The 17,969-nt window shown below is 37.3% G+C and overlaps 1 protein-coding gene across 1 annotated transcript in view; it reads right to left on the bottom strand.

Annotated features, from left to right (window-relative positions):
- GRID2 (glutamate ionotropic receptor delta type subunit 2) overlaps nucleotides 1-16,259 on the bottom strand; it is a 350,310-nt gene extending 334,051 nt beyond the window's left edge. Inside the window, exon 1 of the mRNA XM_087736257.1 lies at nucleotides 16,159-16,259. The gene's annotated coding sequence lies outside the window, so the exon portion shown is untranslated. The remainder of the gene's footprint in view (nucleotides 1-16,158) is intronic.
- Nucleotides 16,260-17,969: the final 1,710 nt, after the last annotated feature.

Genomic DNA, 17,969 nt, shown 5'->3' with positions numbered 1-17,969 from the left:
ACAGATGTTCCTGCAACATTATAATGCAAATGCTTTTTATTTGAGAGAGATGCTTCCAACTACCTTTATCTTGGTGTTTCTCTATGGAAAAAGAGGAGCAAAGCATAACAAAACTGCACAGACAGGGCCATAGTGCTGTACCTCCCAGGTGTGATGGTGCCCTCAACAGCTAGGTCTTCTGTCTAGTGACTCTTACTCTTAGTAAAGAGTCTTAGTCTTAGTAAAGAGCACCATGGCCCTCGGCAGTGCTGGCACACTACAGGAAAAGTAATATATTCAAATAAATATACATTTTATTAACTATTGATATGATTTCCAGTACAATTGTTCTAACATCCTGCACTTCCACTTGCTCATTGCTTTGCTGAGGCTCTTGCCATGCTTTGATACTTAGCATATTTGGACAGTGTAAGTAGCTTAGCTCACTGTTTCCAAAAAAGGGGGAAAAAAATGACATTGGACCGTTTCTGAAAATCCCCAAACAGGGCTGATTAAGATCCACTTTAGATAAACTACAAAAGATCTGAAGAAGTGGAAGTATCTGATAATGATGGACAGTTTTGTCTTATTTCTACGCGCTTCACCACAGCTGGAGCTTTTGCCCAGCATTTGATAAATGAGTGATGCTTCTGTTGTTTTTTGGTAAGTGCACTGGGACTCAACAAATTGTAAATATGCTTAAGTCACTCAGTACTAATTAAACTTTTCAATAAATAAGAAACTCTGTAATCTCAAACTCAGACAGAATCCTCAGGGGACAATTATTGTCCTGACTGAGGCAACTGGATATTTAAAGCACTTACGTACATACATATAGACACACACTTTTATACCTATACACACACCGAAGAAAGTAAATGAAAAGAAAATAATAAATACAAAAATAATAAGTTATTTCTTTTAACCTTTACTTAGAAACTACATTAAGCAGCCAAAGTCTAGAATTTCATGCTTATTTAAGACTTGGTTAATCACACTTTTACCCCTTGGCACTTGTGGAATGCATCTCCATTAAGTGGAATTCTTAGTTAAAATGTCCCAATTAGGGCGCAGTCACCTCTGTTCACTCTCATTATGCCAAATCAATCTCATCAGAGATGTCCCACTGATGTCCCAACTCTAATAAGCCTGTTCTAATGAAACAGAAGTAAATCACACAGGATGCCACCGCACACGTTTGGAAGAAGGCAAAAGTGAAACACACCACGTTCCCCTGCCAAGTGAATTTCATTCTGAGACATTCCCAATTATAACTGGGAACAGAGAGAACCAGCTTGCTCCTTCTTTTTAAACTGAGATCTGACAATTAACTGTACGTGACTACTTTCCTATAATACCTTTATTCCTCTTTCAATCATTTGAGAGCTGAGTGCAGCACACAGCATACTTGCAAGGAAGACAAAAAGGCAAGTCCTTGAACAGAATTGTGTGCTTTCTAACACTTCATATAATTAACTGTGTCATATTAGAAAACTAGGAGGCCTTAGGTATAAGCAAAGCTTGACATTCCAAGTGTTTGTTGAACATTGGCTACATAAAGCCTATGAAGCATAGTATGAGGTCTATGTTGTGGTTATAGACAGTATTTTTTGCTGGCAATTGTAAACTCAGTTTGCTTTTTGAAACACCCACTGTGGCAAGAAGTCTTCAAAAGTTTATTTTGAATGCTTATCTTATTTTCAGCAAAGATGGCAACAGAGAAACTGTCACTAAAAGAACAGAATTAAAATAAGAGATAAATGAAAGATAAATACCAAGAAAAAGAAAAGCAATGTGAGAAGAAATTGTTCTGATACCCTATTAGAATGACACTTGTTTTGGCACCATCTCTTCCTGGCTTTATGCCAGATGCTTACTCCAAATAAAAATATCATGCATTGCTATAAGACTTGATGTAAATATGAGCAACAAACCATAATATAATCTAGCAGATTCATCTAACATTGCAGTCTCTTGTGGACAGCCATTGTCTTGATTAGGAAAGACAGATATTAAAAAAAGAAAGAAAATTAAAGGGAATGACTATAAATGGTAATGAGGGAAAAAAGGAGTAAATGGGAATTATATAGAGTGTATAACTTCATTCTTAATTTCTCTGATTGGGTATGATTCTCCAGTGAAGGAGGCACAAAATATCATTAGTATAAAGTACTCCCTGACATGGTCAGGTTTCCCATTTTCTGGCAGAGTGCTGAAGATGGGGAAAAAGGTCAAATACGTTGAAAATACCTTTTATCTTCCAGTTTTTATTTACAAATAAACCAGTGATGCACCAACCTCTATATACATATTTGGTTTGTTGAGGCAGGGCTAAACTGGGAAGTCCAAACTCTATTAACATTTGCAAAAAAAACCAACCCCTCAGAACAACTCTTAATCACACAATAAATGGGGGCGCTCTGCCCTTCTTTTACAGCCTAGGAGTCTTTTCTATCTAGAACATTAACCATGATAAAACACGATGCCTGTACCTACAATTATGCCAACACTGCCTCTGGAGGACCCATGAGTTCTTTTTCTCTCTTACTGTTTACCATGTTGTATATTTATAATTCATGTCCTTTAATTACACTAATATATTTTATCTGAAGGTTGCTATTGTTGCTCTTGGTTTTTTTACTCTCACTCCTGCTTAATATATTCTTTCAAAACCAAACCCAGATGCTTATGTCTCTTTCCTAGGTATCCAATGTTAAATCAGGTTTGCTTGCAGTTAGCTGCAAGCCTCTGTTAGCACCGTACACTTTATACTCTTGTGAACATGACATGTAGTGCACACCCAGCTCTTACAATGTCTTTTTACCATTCTGTTGCTGTATGTTCTCTAAAACCAGCCTTGTGGGAGCTGTTACATACACTAAAAGAAAGCTGTAGTTGAGAATTATATCACGCCCTGCCTTCTGGAAATCACCTGAAGCTTCATTTGGATGATAATGACTAGCAATTTACTCATTCCTTTTGTACACAGTACTAAACCCCTTACAGCACTTTGCATCCCAATCCCATTGGTTTGAGGCACAGACAAGCTCCTGAGTTGTTTCATGGTTTGAGAAAAGGAGGTGGAAACTCTATTGTTTTCCTTTGAAGCAATGAAATCCCCAAGACTTTACTTGGTCTTCTTCAAGAAGACTAACTCACTCTTCATTTAGCTACCAAGGTAGGAGCTAAACTTTTAAAAACTTAAGTTCTGTGCGTAGAATAATTTCCCTTTTGTTCGTTATTTACTTGCACAAGACAGATGTGAAAGATTCATTGTTCACTTCTCTATTGACTATTTTCTTCTGTTCTGAAAACTTTAAATCAATACATGGGGATGCTTTTAGAACAAATCTGTCTTTAATTTCTATTAGTGCTGTGTTATGGCACATTTCCCCTAAAAATGTCTCAAAACTGTTTAATATTGTTAGAAGTAATGCACATGTACAGAATGTATATTCATGATTTGTTTTCTGTGCATCGGGATGGTTATGAGGTGAATGGAGAAAAATTATTCTACGCTTTTCTAAAAATTTATTTTAAGCTTAACTGTACTGTGCCCTTTCCAGGTAGCTTCAGCTCATTTAAATCTCACATAAATGTTTGTTTATTCCCATTTATGTTTTTGGTGGGTTTTGTTGTTGTTGGGTTTGGGGTTTTTGTTTGTTTGTTTGTTTTTTAAAGAACCCTCTATTTTTCCCTGTAAAATCTGTTTGGGAAAATTCTCCATCTTGCACCAGAAGGTGAGGCAGGCTGTGAAGAAAAGCCACCCTTCAAAGTGAACTCAGAATGTAATAAGAATTATAACAAATGCATTTTAGTACACATTTGCCTGAATAAGATGTCAAGAGTCACCTCACCATTAATTGTTATAGATCTTCAATTTTAACTTCTGAAACAGTTTTGCTTTCCCTGTCAGTACCAAAATAAGCCAGTTACTCTTTTAATCTAACAGTCTTCAATTTTTCTCTTGGAAAAAAGTGTCACTTTAAAAGCAAAGGCTAGTTTGATGAAAAATTATTTTGTTCTATTTTTCCTTTCTGATCAAGCATGCCTCTGCAATTTCAACATAAAATTATCTTCACCCTCCAGGAGTAATCCGCATTAAATGGATTGTTTCAAAAATAATGTACCTATTGTTCTGGCTGTGAAATGTAAAGGGGGATGGTACAGCAGTCAATTTTCCAGTGCAAAAGAATAGTGTGCAAGGTACTGAAATGCTTTAGTTAACAAATAATTGTGATATTACTTCAAACAGCATAAACCTGATTGCAAGGTCAAATTAAAAAAAAAAAAAAAAAGAAAACAACAAAACAACCCACACTCCAAACACTCAACTTCAAATCTGCATTTGGCAATGTGGGGTAGAGTTAATTTTCATCTTAGTAGCTGGTATAGTGCTGTGTTTTGGATTTAGTGTGAGAATAGTATGATAACACACTGTTTTAGTTATTCAGTTTATTCATATTTAGTTGTCTGGTTACCTCATTCATACTAGTCAAGGACTTTTCAGCTTCCCATGCTTTGCCAGGTGTACAAGAAGCTGGGAGGGAGCACAGCCAGGACAGCTGACCCAGAGTGGCCAAAGGGCTATTCCATACCATATGACATCATGCTCAGCATATAAAGCTGGGGGAAGAAGGAAGAAGGAGGGGATGTTCAGAGAGGTGGTGTTTGTCCTCCCAAGTAACCGTTACACATGACAGAACCCTGCTTTCCTGGAGATGGCTGAACACCTGCCTGCTGATGGGAAGTAGTGGATGAATTCCTTGTTTTGCTTTGCTTGCGTGTGCGGCTTTTCCTTTACCCATTAAACTGTCTTTATCTCAACCCATGAGTTTTCTCACTTTTACCCTTCCAATTCTCTCCCCCATCCCACCGGGGGGGAGTGAGTGAGCAGCTGTGTGGGGCTTAATTGCTGGCTGGGATTAAACCACAACAGGCAGCTACTTCTCTGACTGATTCACAAAAAATTGCACCTTTCATTTCTCTCTTACAGCTGAAAGCTGCTTCTGTACCAGATACCATTGCCCCTTTCTCCTTCCCCAGAATTAAATGGGATGAAAATACATTGCACTTTTTGTAACTAAGACAGCTGATAACCAACACAAGCCATAACAATGTTAGAACTCCTAGTAAAGCTATATGGGGTGTCATTACCATTTCTGGGAGTTCAGAGCTACAATAAGTACAGTCAATTGCAGTGTAAATAGCTTAAGTAATTCTAGTTTAACAAGTCTAGTTCATTTAAATTAAAATTTTTCTAGTCACTTTTGTAAGTCAGAGTTGGGTGGAATTATTTGATGTAAAAGTAGAGTCTAGGGACACATCAGTATCATAAGACAAGTTTGGGGCATTTAAATGGCTTTTATATACTCCACAATTATTGCTAGTTTGTTTCATCTTGTGTTTGCATACCCTCAGAAGAGAAAGCTCTAATCTATGTGGGGGGAAAACAAAGCAATTTATTTGCATCTTCTTTAATGTGACTATAGAAACTGCTAATATTTTTCCATTGTGGTTGCCTTTCTAGTTTTCTTATTTATATGCTTCAGCTGTCCTCTTTAATAACAAAGTTAGTCTCGTATTCAAGAAGCAATGCCTGAACATGAAATATTATGGATCAGATTGTTTTCAATGTGGATAAAAGCACGGCACAGTAAAATAAAAAATAAGTCGTAGTGCCTCCAAAAAAAAAAAAGGAGTTTATAATTCAAAATCACTCTTTGCAGATAATGCTTCATTACAGCTATACTCACTTTGTTCTAACCAGAAATTAAAGCAGTATTTAAGCAATAAAAATAAAACTTTCATTACAAGCTAAAGAAGTTAGAAAAGAGCAAAGACTCTAATGACAAATCAAATACATGCAGAAAAAACACACTCTCCTTCACCACAAAAGGAGACATTTTAAGTTTCATCTCATTAGTAAGTTTTCCTTTGCTTGCAAAATTTCTTGACATATCTCCATTCCCTAAAAACTATGTTCCAGAATATATCACTTTGTAACTAGTGTACTGGTGTTAACAGCTATTTCCATAGAAAGGCAGAATTTTGCAGCTCTCCGCTTAACCTGGAAGCATACGAGGAAGTTACCAGGCATGAACAAAAATAAATGCTATTTATAGCTAATTAAGGCACACCAAAACAAAGGACGAAGAGGTGAATGAAATGGTACAAGTACCATGGCCACTAACCAAACTGCAAAGATCAAATGCAATTGTTTCACACCATAATGTAAAAAGAAATAAATTTGGGTTCAAAGGACAGAACTGGCCCTTAGCATCAAGCACTGACTTCAGATAATAATTTCTGAACTATTTGAGCTAAATAGAATTGTAGTCCTCTATTCAATATTCCTGATGCAGCAAAGCTTACATGTATCTGTTAGGATGATCTGCTGAATCAGGCCCTTTTCAGCACTTACAGTCACTTAGAGCACTGATCTATAAAAGGAAAACAAGCATTTGAGGTTATAAAGAGCTAAACGTTACCTGGTATATTAAGGGAGGGAGGAGGGGGGAAAGGCAAGCAAAGGTAAATCTTTAAAAGCACTAGAAAGATAATTTTCTTCCAGTCAAAACTCTTAACTGTTGCTGGAAGTTATGTAAATATTTAAGCATAACCAATTACCTGCCATAGAGTTCTTAGCTGTAAACAAAGCAATGCTTTACAACACTTCAAATATACCACTTTACATTTCTTTTATACCATATCTGATACGCAAATGTATTTGTGCTCTTCTGCTATGGCATAACATGATGAAGACTCCAGCTCAGAGAAACAGCTAAACGTTTTTGTTTTTTTTTTTAAAGGATTGATATGTCTGTATACTTTAGTCTATTTTGCCTTCAACAACTCCACAATTATTTATTCATTAAATCTCCAGTGTACAAAGGCTTAATACACTGCTTTCACTTTTACCTACTAGCCTAATGGCCTCTGAAGTTTATGCATGTAACTAACCATCTCAGATGGTTCTCTTTTCATCCTTTCCCATGCTGGCTCTTGGCTCAGCTCACCAACTAACATCTGCCAGTCAAAATGGTCAAGCTAATATAGAGCTATGGTCAAGGGTGAGGAGTGACAGTTTTACCTCTCCCTGGTGACAAGAAGTGGCTTTTCTAGGAGCGAGAAAATACAAACTGAGTGATTTTCAGGTTTTATTTATTTGTTTAGTTAGTTAAAGCAAAAGATGTCACTTCTAACTTCACCTCTAACTTTACAAATGCTTAAGGTGTAACCCTTCTTCACCACTTTAGAAACAGACCCAGCCTCCATGGCTTTCCTCAAGGATCTCAACTATACACCAGAGGAAAAAAGAAAAATTTGTCTTCTCAAACAACAAAACAAGCAGCAAATCTGCTTGACAGATTTGACTTCTCTGAGTCAGAGAAATCTTCTCTTTGGGTTGACATGAGTATTTCTTTGAGTACCTATTGGCCATCCTAGACCAACATCTTACTCAAAGGCAGGACAACACAAATTGAAGTCAAAATGGTATTCACATCCATATTCTGTCAGAGAAAACATAAGCCTGCACAAACCCAGTAAAACATCTGCATGGTATCATCAGTGAGGTGCTTGAGGTAGGAATGAGTACCTTGGAAATTATGGGTTGGCTGGTTACTTTGTAGAAGACAGCCTAAAAAGAGAAGTCATTTCCCCTATGTACAGCATGAGGAAACTCTCTGTAAACAGTGATGCTATTATACGTACAGTACTTAATGCTTTCCTAGTTTATGTTTGATTTACAGCTAAAAATGTTCTGCAGATTTCTGCAGCTGTGCTCCCTTCACAGATTGCAAGATGCAGTAATCTCTTTCAGAGCAGCTGTTAGTTCACACGCAGTTTTATTTGCATCAGTGTAATATAGCAGCTTGCTACATGAATGAAACATGCTTTCTCTTTGCCCTGCTCTGGTAGAAAGATTTATCTATTTTAGTTTTACATGGAGGAGAGCTTATTTTTAAGTAAGATTATTTCATTTATGAAAAATTAAAAATAATTTTCAATTATGTATTTTAAGATTCTGAAAAGTCCATGTAGTCTTTTTGGAATGTGTGGATTGCATTGTGGTCTGAACAGAGTTTTAAGTAACATCAGTTAAAGGAACCAGAAGCGTAACATTTCTACTGAAAGACCTACGAGATACCTTTGCAAATAGATTTTAAAAGGTGTTCAGTCTATACTTTGTTTGGAAAGCCCACCTCCATGCCAATCATGAAAATGGTCAAACACACAGTACACTTTCACAGTTATATGCAGAAAAGTACCATCTTCAATAGCAACGGTAACTACATAATACTTCAGAAATTCTCAGTTAGTGGCTAATTCTAAATAGCTAGGGAGATATTAATGACAATCTGTTATCCCAATGCCACAGGTGCAAATCAGCATGTAATTTCAGTTGAAACAAGTAAGCCATAGGAGACCTCTGAGAGAGGTTTTAAAGTGTTTAAAGCCCACTTAAATTGGATTTATGCCCACCACTTCCCAGTGGGACTGACCCTGACCTCCAATACTCAGTGACGCCTGTTAATACAGACAGGCCCTCGCTGCACAAGGCCACTGATCTCCCCTGTAACTTCCCTAGGTTTTCAGTCTCTCCCACCAAACTCTGCTGGGAACTAGGCTCCAGACAGGAACCCAAGAGAAACACTGAACAGCTCCTTGAGAGCTGTGGGCCATTTTCTGTGCATCCCTGAATGCTTCAAAACACCTCTGTTTTGTACAGAGCACCCACCTTGTTATTGCCTTAATTTTTGTTGTCTTTCTGTCTTAGGCTTCTTTCTTAACCCTGCCTTTTTACTATTTAGGTAGAATCATTTGAATACGCTGCTCTGCAGTTTTTTCTTCAGTTGAGGAAATGTTTTTTTTCAACAACATATAGCTTTTTTTGTGCTGGGGCAGGGGGAGGGACGTGGTGGTGTGGGTTTAGGGGCATTTGTTTGGTTGTTTTTTTAACATCCTTTTCGTGTTTAAGCAAGTTTGGTTAAATATAACTTAAGACCATGCTTCCACTCACTGCTGCTGCATGTCAAGAGCAGCTGAACTCAGGCCATCTCCTGTATTTTTAAAATTCAAGGACAAAACTTCTCATAAAACATTTTTAAACTTATAGAACACTACCTATTTCTATAAATATTATTTCTCAAAGGAGCTGGAGAGCTGATGGCAAAATTAAAACATGACCTTTGCTGCACCCACATTTACCTTTCCTCTAAATGTTGTAAGAGGGCAGTAAGGAGGAACGATCCAATACATTTAATTTCAGACACACCTCTTGAGAAACACCAGGCCCCAAGGGGGGGAAAAAAAAAAATAAAAATCAGTGTTTGTTTGAAAATGCTTCAGCAAACCTGCAGCCAAACACAAAGGTCAGCGTCTTATTCTTTTCCATATGAAATAAATCACAGCTTTATCTGATTTTATCAGGCATTCTCCAATGTTTCTTTTATTTTTTAAGATCTCCATTCTACCTCTCAGATTGCAATTGCTCTGCCATTCATGAGATAACATCTTTACCAGCTACAGCCTCACCAGCCTTTACAAAAGCTCCCAGATAGTTTCCACAGATACAGGGCACCAACCATTTGTCACTTTTCTGCAACAGCTGAACTTTCAGATCGATTACAAAGGGAAGCAGTGATAAAGTAAACAAGATATGTCACCAGTTTGGATTCAAGGAACTAGATTTTGCCACTCTGACAAACAGCATTACTCTTCCCCCAGGGGGGATAACCAGGCTATTCATAAAGCAAGGCACCATCTATGCTGAAACAAGGGTTAAGGACCAGACTCTGCATCACACACATATGTACCATGACACACACACAGAGACCCCTCCAATTATTCAATTCCCGTTCCCACTCTTCTTTCAAATTCATACAAATTGTGCAATATCTATTCAGCACACTAGTTGGTTGCAGAGCCTGCCATCTTTTCTTATGCCTCATTTGTCTCCAACTCAATTTCTGAATGGATTTTAAAGAGGCATTAGCACACTGCTCTGAAAAATACGCTAGACGGTTTGGACCTGGTTATGGCATATAAATTGGATAAAAGCATTAACTTACTCCCCACTTCACTACCTAACTGGCAGATTTATCTGCTTTTTCCCTGTGCTTCTTCCCTCCCAGACAGCAGGGAGTATACCAAGATAAGTGCAAACAAGCCCCACTTTTTGAACTCACTGTAACTTGTTGCCTACAAAAGTTCCTGGAGCAATGAGTCCCACTGTCTATAGACTGTTTTTTTGTTTCTTTAGACACTCTCTGAGATGACTGCAAGGACTTTTCTGCACCATACAACACCCATTCAAGTAGTGTGAGAAACAGCGAGCGAATAAATGAATAATTCTTTATTCATCTCGTTTATACCTCTCATGATTTTCGACACCACCATTGTATTCTCATCAAGAATCCTATTCTATTTAAATTCTCTGTGCCTAAAAATTGCGGAATTCAGCTAATCTGAGTTTCGGCTGACCATCTTTTTAATAGTGCTGTGTTTGAAAAGTAAGTCACAAAGCCTCAGCTGAACCCGACTGCATTTGTATACTGCCACTATAGATTTTACATTCCATTGAAATATCTATAAAAAGCCTTTTCCCATTTAATTGCAGTGAACTTTAGGCTAGTAGCAAGAAGCTGGCATATTCAGTCCCCTGTCCCTTCACTGTTTCACAAAGGAAATGCACCCCAAAATAAGCGTACAAGGTAGAACAGTGAACATGATAGCAACAGCCTATTAACATCACTAAGAGTGATGGGAACAAAACGTATTGGTAACTTTATTCAAATAGTGACGAATGGGCATGAATTAAGCTAATTGGAAGTGGTCAATAAATCAGAATAACATGAGGTTAAATGTGAGTATACATACTGAGAAAAAAGACTGGAAAGCAAACAGAAAAAATAATACAGGTGAGCTAAGGTTTCTGTTACTGAGGACAAAGATAAGTCAAATCTTTTTACCAAAGCCCTCTCTCATACTTACTGCTGATTCTTTTTGCCCTATTTCTCTACCTGCAGCATTCAGGAGGCATGAGCTGTAGAAAGCGATCTATAGTGCACTGAAGCAGACTAAACACCCAAAGTCCCTGTTTTCACGTTTCACAGCAGTTTTCCAAGTCATTTCTTATTAGTATTAAAGATATAGGTGCTAAAAGTGACTGAAAATTAGTTTTAAAAAATACCCTTCATTCAAAGTACTCAGGAAACATAACATCCTCAAGAGCCAAACTAAAAGAAAAGCTATCACACTTAGTCCTGCTCCATTTTTCAAAGAAAAGGTATTACATTTTAATTCCTGGCTCCAAATAAATCTTCTGGTTTGGATCTTACGAAGTCTTACGAGAAATGAATAACAGGGTTTGAAATTGGATAGAACTCAAAGTAACAAAAATCTTGTGGAACCAGCTCACCGCCTAGACTGACTGACATTCAAGCTGAAAGACACCAGAATGGCTCAACAGATTTTTGTGCCCTCCAGTTCAGATTAGACCACTGACACTGACTTTCAAACAAATTTAAATACAACGATTCATTTCTCATTTGCTCTCACTTTTTTCCTATCTTCTATTATTCATCAGCAGCCAGTCCTGTTTTGAAGTCAGATTCCTGCTAGAGAGCAGTGTGACTCCCTACACTTTGAAGGGCAGGCTTGCCCACTTATTAAAATAATGCATTAAAAAAAAAAATATTCAAATGATCTTAGAAAAAAAAAAAACCAAACCAACCCTCAGTATCAGCCACTTGCAAAAGCGTCCTGAAACAACCCAGCTTGCCAGACCTTTACTACAGCATTGGAGTTATGGGGTTTTCCCCCAACCTTGTTAGATCTCAGTATGGGTCCCTTTCAAATCTCCAGCTCCTTTATACCTGAAACAGCCTCTATGCCACTGACATTGCATCCATCGTATTCCCCAGATCTTGCAAGAGGCCAGCTGCATGATGCATGGTTTGGAAAGGAGAACGCAAAGGTAAGGACCAGGAAAATATGATGCTAAAGCCAATCTTTGCTGCTTCCTTCCTTCAGAAATGATCTAAAGCTCTTCCATCTTATGCACTCCACTGAAATACAAAAAAAAGCTATTCTGACAGCTCAGTTTGGTAAGACATCTGGCTATGGTGGCTGTGAGACTGGAGGTGGAATGGTTGGTGTTGACAAAAGGAAAGTAAATGTCCTACAAGAATTACTTATTTTCAGTCTTCCTGTAATCACCAGGTAATCTCAAATACATGAATAGACTCCACAAATAATTTTAACCAGAGAGAACTGGCCCTATGTTCTACACGATACTGAGCACAGAAAACAGGATCACTTCATTTGACCTAGCACTGGTAGAGCTGCTGCTGCTTCTCCCTCCCCTACAGGTTTTATGAGAACATTTGTAGTTCAGCAAAGCACCCAGCCACCACATCCTTGGGGGTGGGGGGTGAAACAGAGCACCTCAGTTCTGAACTCAGCTCTTAAACCCATGTCATCGGTCCAGGTTTGCTTCACAGCAGCCGAGAGATATTTCCTCCTGCCGTAGCCTTTGCCATTTTTCTGCTGCAGCTAAAGTGTAAAGATCAACGTCAAAGAGAATATCTCAGCAAGCAAAGAGGAGATGATACGAGTTTCATTTCTAGTGGCGAGATTCTGCCACTCTGCATCAGAAATAATTGTGCCTTTTTACCGTAGAAGACCACAAGGCCATACACAAGCTCAGGCACAGCTTGTGGCAGAACTCTGCTTTTTGGGAAGGTCAGCGAGAGATGTGTTACTGTAGGCCCACACAGATATACAGGCTCACAAAATCCCCATTTACTTTTTTTTTTTTTAATAGGATTTATTGCAGCTATACTCACAAATACGAGTGATGTTTTTCTTTTTTAGAAACACTACACAGTAGTAATGCTGCAAAGCTATACACACTGCAGAGTAAAAATTATCAGAACCTGCAAACTATCCTAAAATACATTGTCTGCCCCAAACTTAATTTAGTAAAGTTCTCACAAATGTTCCTGCTCGATAATTAAATGGAGTATAAAAAAATAATAAAACCTGGCATAAGCACAGTGCTAAAAAAATCCTGCATCTGCCCAATGAACTGCTTGGCAATCAGCCAGATGTTACATTTTATTTAAATGCCCATATCACAACACTGACAATATCCCCATGAACCTTCTCCTTTCTTTTCTTTTCTTTCTCTAATAGCACCAAAACTCTTAGAATACCTCCTGTTGTTGATCCCAGTACTTCAACATATCAGCCTCTCAGTTGTGACTGAATATATATTAGGCCTGGATCTCAGCCAGCTTGAAATTATGTACAAAAAGTGCCGTACATAGCAATAGGAAAATGAGACAAACACATGCTTTTCACGTTAGGATATAAGGTTACATATGCACCGCTACATTTTATTACAACATGAACGACTTTCTCCGCTATAGCACAGCCTCCTTCCCCTCAAGGAACGTAAAGACACAAGCAGAAGGTATCAACCAACAGGCCTTAATAATGCAATTAATTAATATGTTTTAACTGCATAGTTTAACAAAGCAGGAAAAAAAAGTCTGTTTAGAACTGACTAGAATCCATAGATTTCCTCAGTTAGCGAATGTGTGCTGTATGAGATCTTACTTCACATCATTCCATAAAACACACTTTTCCCTCTGTTTTTCTCATTACCACAATGCCATTGTGCTTTTGTCTCAATATTTATTTGAGTAAACATTACTTTTACAGTTTGCAAACGTGGGCAAGAAAATCAAGCCTGAAAAAAAGGCATCTATCTTCTCAAACAGCCTTTTCATTTCCATGTACAATACAAGAATATTCTCACAGAATTTTCTTCAAATAAAAACTGTTGGAAGACACTTATCTGTGATTCAGAAAGCTAGCCGTAATGAAATTATTACAGATGGCCTCAATGATGTGTTCATACCCCAGTGAAAACTCCAAAAGGTGAGTTATTACAAAGCTTAAATCGCCCCAACCCTTTGGCTAAGATCAAGTTGAGCAGCAGTTTAATATCAGATATACCTGCTGTCTGAGAGACAGCAGAAAACCAGACTTTATGATCTAATATGTTTTTCCCCTTCTCCAAATATTTTATAATTCTAAAGATTCTGATTCAGTGAGGTTTTCACCAAAGTCAAGTATCTAAATTGAACTATTATGAAGCATTTCAGAAGAGTCAGTCTTCCTTATCATGTCAATAAACTGGGTATTAGAAAGGATTTATATAAGACAACACTTGCAGACTAAAGGGTCAAATCCTCATTTTGTAAGGGAAAAAGTCTCAAAATACTGTCAGACTATAACTGTGAACTTTTCTGCTCCTCAAACTATTAGAAAAATCATATACGCTCTCGAAGTTGTATTTGTGCTTGTTAACAAAACGAAGGAACTATTTTAACCGACTGACTTATTTTATATATATTTTTTTTCTCAAAAATAAAGGGAAGCTGCTCTTTGCCTACTGCTGACTTCAGAATATTTTTATCAAATATATCTAAAGCTCTTATTTGCTCCACATGAGATTTCATACGGAAGCTTTGTCTTCAGAAAGTGCCAAGTACTCCATTTCTGAAAGTGCAGCGCTCTGGAGTTTCCTGTGCTCCCTACTCCGAGTGAAGCAATGAAAAACACTACTTAACTTTTAGCTCTTCACCACTCAGGGAGCCTCACACCTGTGCTATCACCTGCCCTTACAGGTCTTGTTATTACCCAGGACTGCCACAGGTGTTTCATTACAAAGCCAATATAAATGAAAACAGCGTTCTTTTTCCCTTCAAACTAGGATCCCAACTCTAAGAAATATTGAGTGCAGCAAACCTTTATCAGTAAAAGCAAGCAAAACATTTCCTCTTTCCCTTCTGAGTTATTCTTCTAATTATACTCAGTTTTAAAATAGCACAACTTAGAAAAGGTAAAGTACACAGCTACTGATAAACAGTGTATTTTTATGCTCTGTTATCCCCTTCTGATCCTTCCCCCCCCCCTTATAACAACATTAATTAATGCCCAGCCACCCACCAGCTGATTAGAGAGCGCATGAGGGAATCATTGTATCTACCCTAGACTCTGTGCAACAGTGTAACAGTAGCAATAGCGATGTCCAGCTGAGCTATTGCAACAACTTCACACAGCACTTTTAAAAAACAAAACCAAACAAAAAGAAGAAGAAAATCCCCTTTTATGTTCCTGACACTGCAGAGGCAAGCGCTGCAGCTGCACCCATACTGCCATCATCACAATACAAATTTAGCAAAACACATGCCTTTGCACGTTATATGATCACACATTAGTGTAGTGATTTAAACATTTGAGCATATAGCACCAGGCACTTAGGTAAGTGTACTCTTGCTACTGACCTCTTCAGTTGCCTGCCCTGGAGGACAGAACAGCCACAGAAGGTCTCTCCTGCGACACCCCTGTTCTGCTCTTACCCAGGCCTATGGGTCTGGAGCTGTCACATACTGGGAGAAGACTTCAGAAAACATAGGAAATGCTAAATGGCCAACTCTACGCGTTACAAAACCAGTAACTGCCTAGAATGACGCCTTCTTTACTACTCTGACACTGTATTTTGCACACTAAGACAGTTCTTTTCTTCTTTCCAGAATACGCAGCGGCTTTTATGCAGCTCAAATTAATTGGTTGATTCTGGTCATGGTGAGACATAAAGGACCGTAATTCGTTTATTTTCTCAGGATTCATTGAAAACTATTTTTGAATCTCAGATACAAAGATCTAAGCTGTTTTATTCCAATCTGTCTCCTGTCACTCCTCATGTAAAGCAACAACCTTCTCTAAGCTATTTCATTATCCATTGTTTTTTTCCTCTGGAATAAAGTTCTCTCTCTTCAGTAATTCCAGCAAGCAGAATACGTTAATGCATTTAATCTATTTTAAAATACATTGTTTACAATGAACTGTATATTTTGCTTTTGATTACTCTAACAGATTATAACTACTTTTTTACCATGCCTCTGAAATGCAAACTTCACACTAATATGTTTTTAGCAAAAATATAAAAAGAGATTAATTTGCCCACACTCAAATCTTTCTGGATTTTCTTAAATCCATTACATTACCTGCTACTTCATAATCCTATTTCTGGACACCAGAAAATTCACAGTAAAGACTAATTATTGTAATATTAATAACACTCTTATACTCACTCACCTTCTTAGAAATTTTTCATATACAGATGCATCAGAAAGTGAAAAGTCTATGAGCTCCTGTCAGTTCCTTAGTTCAAAGTGGCAAGAGCAAACCAAGCTGTGAAGAACCAATTTATCTATTGCTTCATTTCTTGATACAACCCAGAACCTGATAAACCCAGGTGATAACCTTTAGAGTCAGGTGTAGAGGTATAGCAACACTAATGATCTACAGAAAAAAAAAAATCAGAGGGGAGTAACTCTAATGAGCCAATAAGAAAAATCCCTCACACTCTACTTGCAGTATTTAACATTTAATTGAATGTTTTCTTAATAACATGTGGCAAAGAAGTGAAAACCCATAAAATAAATAATTTAACTGTTAAAATTCTGTTTGTTCACATTCACTAGCTTACACTACTAATTTCTCAATTATTCCACCTGTAGCATCAGCACTGGCTATTCTATTACACTTTCCAAGGATGCTAAAAAGACAGACTTGTGTCAAAGTGACAGCGTGAAAGGTGAAATTGAAATGCAATTTGCTGAAATTGAAACGGAAAGGACATACTGACTTGGGAAGAACAGGCTTAGCAGTCAGTGTGCTAACTCAGTGAACAGCTCTTTTCAATAACACATATATAAAGTATGTTAAAACAAGATCGTGTCATTGCATTGCATCCAACTGTTTCACTATAAAACAATCAAGGGACAATCTGACCAGGAAAAGAAAGTGCTGTAATCTTTACTAGTTGCCTGATTTAAAAAAAAAAAAAAAATCTTTACTGAGTTTCACAACTTTTTTTTTTTTTTTTAACTCAATTGTGTCATATTTTGACATATCAATCACATTGTGACATGTCAAAAACGATTGTCGTATTTTGTGCTTTGACTTATGAAACACCATACAAATGAGAAAGCAAAGCTTGGAATTAAAATGAAACTCTGCTTGAACTGAAATGTCATCATTTTCCCATTATATTTCTCTGAGGGAATTTTAATCAAAGTCCAGACAATGTAATCATTTATATGGATTTTTTCCGTAACTTTTCCCACTGAAAATTTCTTTTGACAAAAATAGTCCATTCCTTTTTATTTTTGGGACATATTAAATCATGTTTTCCCTACATCACACTTCTTTATTGTTAGTATTTAGTAATAATTAGTGTTATCCGTCCAACACCAAACATAACAACCAAACATAATATGACCAAACGTAATACATAATTCATTGCATTTTTGAACACACTGCATTTTTTGACTGTGGCAACAAACATAACATATAAAATTTGGGTTTCAGCAAGCATCTTGAGAAGTCTGCCCGATTCATACTATTTACAAAGAATCATAAAAAGAGAACTGGAATGGATCTTAAGAGGTCATTTAAGTCCCCGCAGCAGGATCAACTATATATAAACTATTCCTGTCAGATATTTGTCTAATCTATTCTTAAAAACCTCCAAAAGATGGAAATAGTGCAGTCTCCCCAGGCAATCTGTTTCAATGCTTCACAATCTTTACAGTTTAAAAGTGTTTCTTAGTATCTAACCTCAGACTGCCTTGCCGCAATCTACTTCCGTTATTTCTTGCCCTAAGTACATTTGGAGAATCCTTTGTTCCTGCACTCTTCCAGTCATTTTTGATGTCACTGAACAGTGTTACTGCCTTCAGTTTTTTAAGTTAAATAAACCCAATTCCTTCACCTTGCCAAATATATTCATATTTCTAATACAGACAATCCTTTTTGTTCTTCTCTTCTTCATCCCCTACATAGTAGTTCAGTTCATGGAAGAATACAAGAAAAGAACCTTTGAACTTATGCAAAAGCATTCA

The sequence above is a fragment of the Nipponia nippon genome, unplaced genomic scaffold (genome assembly GCF_047370975.1).
Source record: "Nipponia nippon isolate SJK-2023a ecotype South Korea unplaced genomic scaffold, ASM4737097v1 scaffold_6, whole genome shotgun sequence".
Taxonomy (NCBI): Eukaryota; Metazoa; Chordata; class Aves; order Pelecaniformes; family Threskiornithidae; genus Nipponia; species Nipponia nippon.
This window is presented reverse-complemented; position numbering and strand designations above follow the sequence as displayed.